Source organism: Diospyros lotus, chromosome 12 (assembly GCF_014633365.1).
Source record: "Diospyros lotus cultivar Yz01 chromosome 12, ASM1463336v1, whole genome shotgun sequence".
Lineage (NCBI taxonomy): Eukaryota > Viridiplantae > Streptophyta > Magnoliopsida > Ericales > Ebenaceae > Diospyros > Diospyros lotus.
In genome coordinates this window covers 22,339,733-22,345,732 of record NC_068349.1, presented here as the reverse complement: position 1 = coordinate 22,345,732, position 6,000 = coordinate 22,339,733, and the positions used below count along the sequence as shown (strand labels likewise).

Below are 6,000 nucleotides of genomic sequence, written 5' to 3'. Positions count from 1 at the left end.
AAAGCCACCAGGACTGATGATGCTTCTGTGGTTGCAGATTTTGTTCGTTCTCACATCTTTTGCAGGTTTGGCATGCCTAGGGCCATCATCAGTGACCAAGGATCCCACTTTTGCAATAGAAAGATGGACACCCTACTTCGTCAGTATGGGGTATTACACAAAGTGGCGACTGCTTATCATCCACAGACTAATGGGCAAGCTGAAGTCTCAAATAGGGAGATCAAGCAGATTTTGGAGAAGACTGTCCAGCCCAATAGGAAAGACTGGAGCACGAGATTAGAAGATGCACTTTGGGCCTACCGCACGGCCTACAAAACCCCCATCGGCATGTCCCCTTATAGGTTGGTTTTTGGAAAAGCGTGTCACTTGCCGGTGGAAGTGGAGCATAAGGCATATTGGGCGGTGAAGCAATGCAATATGGACATCAATCAATCGGGGTCCCAAAGAAAGCTCCAACTTCAAGAGCTTGAGGAGATTAGGATGGACGCATATGAGAACTCACGCATCTACAAGGAGAAGACCAAGGCTGTGCATGACAAGCTTATTGTGAGGAAGACATTCGAAGTTGGCCAGAAAGTTCTGCTATACAATTCTCGTCTCAAGTTGATGCCCGGTAAGTTACGTTCTCGTTGGACTGGTCCTTTCATAGTTATTCATGTTTTTCCCTTTGGTGCAGTTGCAATCAAGGACGAGTCCAATGCAAAGCAATTCACAGTGAACGGGCAGCGGCTTAAGCCATTATACGAGAGCTTTCAGGAGCATATTGTGGAGGAGCTGCATCTCCTCAACGCCACCTACATTTGATACATCAGGCTGTTTCTCTCTCCCTAGTATTTTACATTTACTTGTCTTATTCTTGATTGGAATTGCATGTTTACATTGAGGGCAATGTAAAGTCTAAGTGTGGGGGGAGGCAGCATTCTTATTTTAGCAACATTTTCTTTATCTTTTCATATTTCTTTTCCTTGGGTTTAGTTGAGTTTGTTTTGCGTGGAAATGCAAGTTAAGCAATTAAGTCTAAAAGAACCCATCATGATTAGAACTTCGATCTTATCTTCCTTAATTTCGAGTGACTTGGCAATGAGTTTGATTTGATAGATTGATTGGGTAGTCTACAGCCGTGAGGATTTTGAGCCTATTGTTTTTCTTGTGTGTGCATTCACCTATCATGATCTCCACTCTAGAACTTGTTTTGATTCTTGGTTGAGGCTATATTTGTTCATGCATGACTCAAACATGATTAAGGCATTCTTTCTTGTCAAAAAAAAAAAAAAAAGAAAATTGATGAGAAAAAGAAGAAAGCAAAGTTGAGACAGAGCGTAAAACGCACTCAACCGAATAAAGATGCAATGTTCTTCATAACGCTTGGAAATTCTATCTCTTGATCTTAGAGTTGCATGAAATGTTTTCTCGACCTAAGGCATGTTTTCCTTCATTGTTGTCTTTCCATTTCTTTCTTCCCCACATTACAACCCTGAATAAGTCCTTTTGATTTGTGGCATGCATTTGACATGGATAGTGGAGATTGAGAAGATAAACAAGCTTATGGTAGTGGAATTGTGATTGGGTGAATTTGAGCGAAACAGTCACCACCACCTCTTGAGAGATTTTTGAGCATACATTTGTCCTGTGAGAGGCTTCTACTTTTGATTTGTCTTATTGGATGAATTGCCATGTCACTTGTTTTCTTGGAAGTAGAGGAAAGATGATCTTTGAATGATGAATTCTTGAAGACTTACCTACCTTGCATCTAATTTGTGTTTTTCCACATTTCTATTCTTGAGTCATAGAGTCTAGTGTTTTGCCCAGGAGTGCAAAAGTCTAAGTATGGGGGAATTGATAGCATGCATATTTATACCATATTTTGGCATTTCACCTCATTCTTATTAGGCCATTTGAAGCAATTTTTGCTGATATTTCATTGTTTCTATTTTATTATGCTTCAAATTGTCCTTGCACTATTTTCTATCTTACCTCTACTCTATGGATCCAGGCTTTAGGGAATATTGGATGAGCTTGGGCCTACTTTCAAGGAGCAGACTTAGGCTACTCATTGTGCTGTTTTGGGCTCACTTGTTTTCTGTTGGGCTAGGCCCAACCCTAGCCTCCCTAGCCTTTCCTTTCTTGGCCATGTATTTAAGGCCTCTTAGCATTAATTTTCAGAGGATCATGAGATAGAAAGAGAGGAGAAAATAGAGAGGATTCTGCCCGTTTTTGTTGTTGTAGCATTTTTCTGTTTTCTACATCTTTTGTTTCATTTTGTTTTCCTTGCTGTAATGATAGGCTAGAGCATTTGTAACCGGTTGTGTGTCTTGAATCCATGTGGAATTTGAGTCCCGGATGAGCTACAAGAATCTGGTTTGTTGTTTGTTTCTTATTCATTTCTATTTGGTTTAGTTTGAGCAGATTTGTGAATGCATGGAGTTCATGGCAGGTTTGTGTGAACTTGCATGGTTTCATTTTCTGTTAAATGCTTAAGAGAACAGAATGTTATAGCCGGTTGGTATAACATCTCGGAAATGAATATTGTGTGCTTGAACGGTTGTTCTTGCATAGGTCCGGATAGGTTGAATAGAGAGTGAATGGTTGCATTTTGTTTGCAAGAGATTTCTGCATTCATTTTGTTATTTCCAATCATTCTAATCCTTGGACGGTTGTTGGGGATGCTTTGAGTTTGTTTTCCGGAGATCAAAACATCTAACAAGCCAAGACATATAGGTTGGACAAGGAAGATTCCACATAGGAGACAAATACACAGCCGGTTGCATATCTTTTACTGATTTTTCATCATCTTTATCTTTCTGTTTTGTTAATTAGTTTTCTGTCAAAACCCCCCCCCAAACAAACTGTTATTTGTATTGGTTCTCCTTGTTGGTAGAAGAAGGTGAGGCTCCTTGTGAGAGATGACCTAGGGTGCACTTTGCTGCAAACTAAAGAAGAGATTCATAGATCTCTAATTCTGGAGCGGTTCGACAATCGCCGGCCACTTCATCAACCAACAATTGAATCAAGTTAACTTGCAAAGTGGAATGATCTTCAGGGGGACATTTCATAGCATCAAGTATGTTAAAATGAATGGTGCTACCAGCAAATTCCATGGAAAGTGTACCCTCATGCACATTGATGATAGTCCTTGCAGTTTTTAAAAATGGTCTACTTAGGATGAGAGGTGCATGCTCATGTGTGTTATCATCTTCAGTGTTTAAAACATAAAAATCAGTAGGAAAGATGTAATCCTTAACCTTAACCAAGACATCCTCCAAGACTCCAGAGGGGTAGGTTGTGCTGCGGTTGGCTAGCTGGATAACCACTCCTGTTGGCTTCAAAGGACCACACTGCAATGAAGCATAGATAGAGTTAGGCATGACATTAATGGATGCACCTAAATCTAGCAAAGCATTACTAAATTGCATGTCTCCTATAGTACAAGGAATGGAAAACGTCCCTGGATCTTTGCACTTCCTTGGCATGGCAGGTTGTATGAGAGCTGAAACATTCCTCCCAAGGTTGACCTTCTCATTCCCCTTAAGCTTCCTCTTGTGAGTACACAATTCCTTGAGAAATTTTGCATACTTAGGAATCTGTCTAATGGCTTCAAGGAGAGGGATGTTGACTTCAACTTTCTAGAATGTTTCCATAATTTCTTTATCTAATTCAGCTTCTGCCCTCTTCATGCTTTCGGTGACTCTATGTGGGAAGGGCAGGCGTTGGCTGATGGAAGCTTCTCTCTGTTCAGATTCATTGTTGGTGGGTTGGATGCCTTCTTGTATTGGAGTGGGCTGATCTTGCTTTCTGCTACCAGCATCTTCTTTCTGATTTTCTGATTGTTCGCTTGTTGGACCAGCTACTTCTTTACCGCTTCTAAGGGTGATGGCACTCACATTACTTCTTGAATTGGTGACAGGTTGAGAGGGTATTTGGCCAGAACCTTGACTCCTTAGCTCATTTATGTTGGAAGCTAGCTGTCCAATTTGTCTCCAAATTCTGAATAGTAGTCTCTGTTCTCTATTGGAATTGGAGTGTGTTGGCTGCTAGTTGCTTGACAAGATCATCCAAGCTAGGTTCCGATTTGGGTGGTGGTTGTGCGGACTGCATAGTTTGATTTGGCTTGGGTGGGGCATGGTTGCTGGAACTTGGACCTTGAGGATGATTGAATCTTCGTGGCTGCTGAAATTGTTGCTGCTGCAAGTCGTGAGTCTGGTATGGATTGTGCTGCTGGAATGGTCTACCAGGGAAGATGCCAGCAACAGATTCAGTGTTCTCTTGTAGTTGGGGACATTGGTCTGTGGGGTGAGAGGGTAGGGAACATATTCCACACAACTACTGTTGTGGCTGTTTCCTCCAACTTGTTCTCTATTCTTTGCTGGTCATTGGTTGCTGTAGCACTAATTTCATTGATGCCTCTTGTAGGAGTGTTCATTCTTGTGCCGAATTGCTGTGCATTTTGGGCCATTTTGGATATCAGCTCCTAGGCAGCAGTTGGGGTCTTTTCAGATAGTGCTCCTCCACTTGCAGCATCCACAAGATATCTGTCCATTGGTATTAATCCTTCATAGAAGTATTGGACTAGAAGTTGGTCGCTTATCTGATGGTGTGGACAGCTGGAACACAATTTCTTAAATTGCTCCCAGTATTCATGCAATGTTTCTCCACCTTGCTGTCGGATGCCACAAATCTCCTTCCTTATGGCTGCTGTTCTGGAGGCTGGGAAGAATTTTTCTAGAAATACTCTCTTCAACCCATCCCAACTTGTGATGGCGGCAGGTGGCAAGTAGTAGAGCCAATCCTTGGCGGCCCCATCTAAGGAAAATGGGAAGGCCCTCAGCTTGATTTGCTCTTCATCTACTCCATGTGGCCGCATGGTGGAGCAAACAACATGGAACTCTTTCAGGTGTTTATGTGGATCTTCTCCTGCAAGACCATGGAACTTAGGCAACAAATGAATTAGTCCAGACTTAAGTTCGAAGTTGGCATCTAGCTGGGGGTATTGAATGCATAAAGGCTGGTAATGCACATCAGGTGCAGCCAGCTCTCTAATGGTTCTACCATCTAAATGACCACGGTTTCCATTGTTGCCATTATTTCCATTAAGCCCATTATGACCATTACCAATTCCATTTCCATTGTTTACATTATCAGCCATGTTGATATGTTCTGGAATAGGTTCAGATGGTATATGACAGTCAACAACAGTAGTAGAAGCCTTGAATCTAAGTTCTGCCCTTTGCTTTCTAAGGGTTAATTCAATCTCAGGATCCAAATCAATTAATTTTCCCTTAGATGATCGGGTCATGCACAAACTTTCAGCACAAAAACACACTCAAAATGACTCTCTAAGACACACATAATAAGCACACAACACAATACAAAGAATGGCCTAAAAGACACCAAAAACTCAAAAACGTAAAGAACATAAAATCTAGCAATCAAGAAGCCCTAAGATGATTTTTTTTTAATCATTTTTTTTTTCACAAAATTTCACCATACCCACATTAAGGACCCTAAAAGGACCAAAACCAACCATTAAAAATCACAAAAGTGCTCTGAAAGTGGTCTAGACGATGGAATTTGGCCAAAAAATGACGTACGCCATTGCTAAAAGACAACGAGTTCGACTCAGAATACCCCCATTCCTTTGGACACCAAGTTTCGACCCAAACCGAGATAGTCACTTTGGGTGCTGGTAGTATGCAAACAAATTAGGAAATGCCACTATTTTGATGCAAAAACCACTCAAAAGGCAAGGAAAATAAAAAGGAAACACACAAATAAAAAAAATTAAAAAAAGAAAAGAAAAGTGAAAGAAAGATCCAATTTTCCTTAGGTGAGTAGATTGATTTTGGAAGTTTCCTCTTGAAGGCAGATTTCGGTTTTGCAAACCTTCTATATTGTGTCGCACAACAGATCACCTAAAAAGAAACCAGAAAAAGAAAGAAAAAAAAATGTAAGTTAGTAATATTAGAAGAAAATCAGTGAAGGAAAAAGGAAAAGGGTTAGAAA

At 40.8% G+C, this 6,000-nt stretch overlaps 1 non-coding gene across 1 annotated transcript; it reads left to right on the top strand.

Moving 5' to 3' along the window:
• The first annotated feature begins 4,583 nt into the window (after positions 1–4,583).
• Positions 4,584–4,690, top strand: LOC127787758 (small nucleolar RNA R71). Its single transcript, XR_008020223.1, has one exon. It is a non-coding gene; the product is annotated as a small nucleolar RNA R71 (small nucleolar RNA).
• Positions 4,691–6,000: the final 1,310 nt, after the last annotated feature.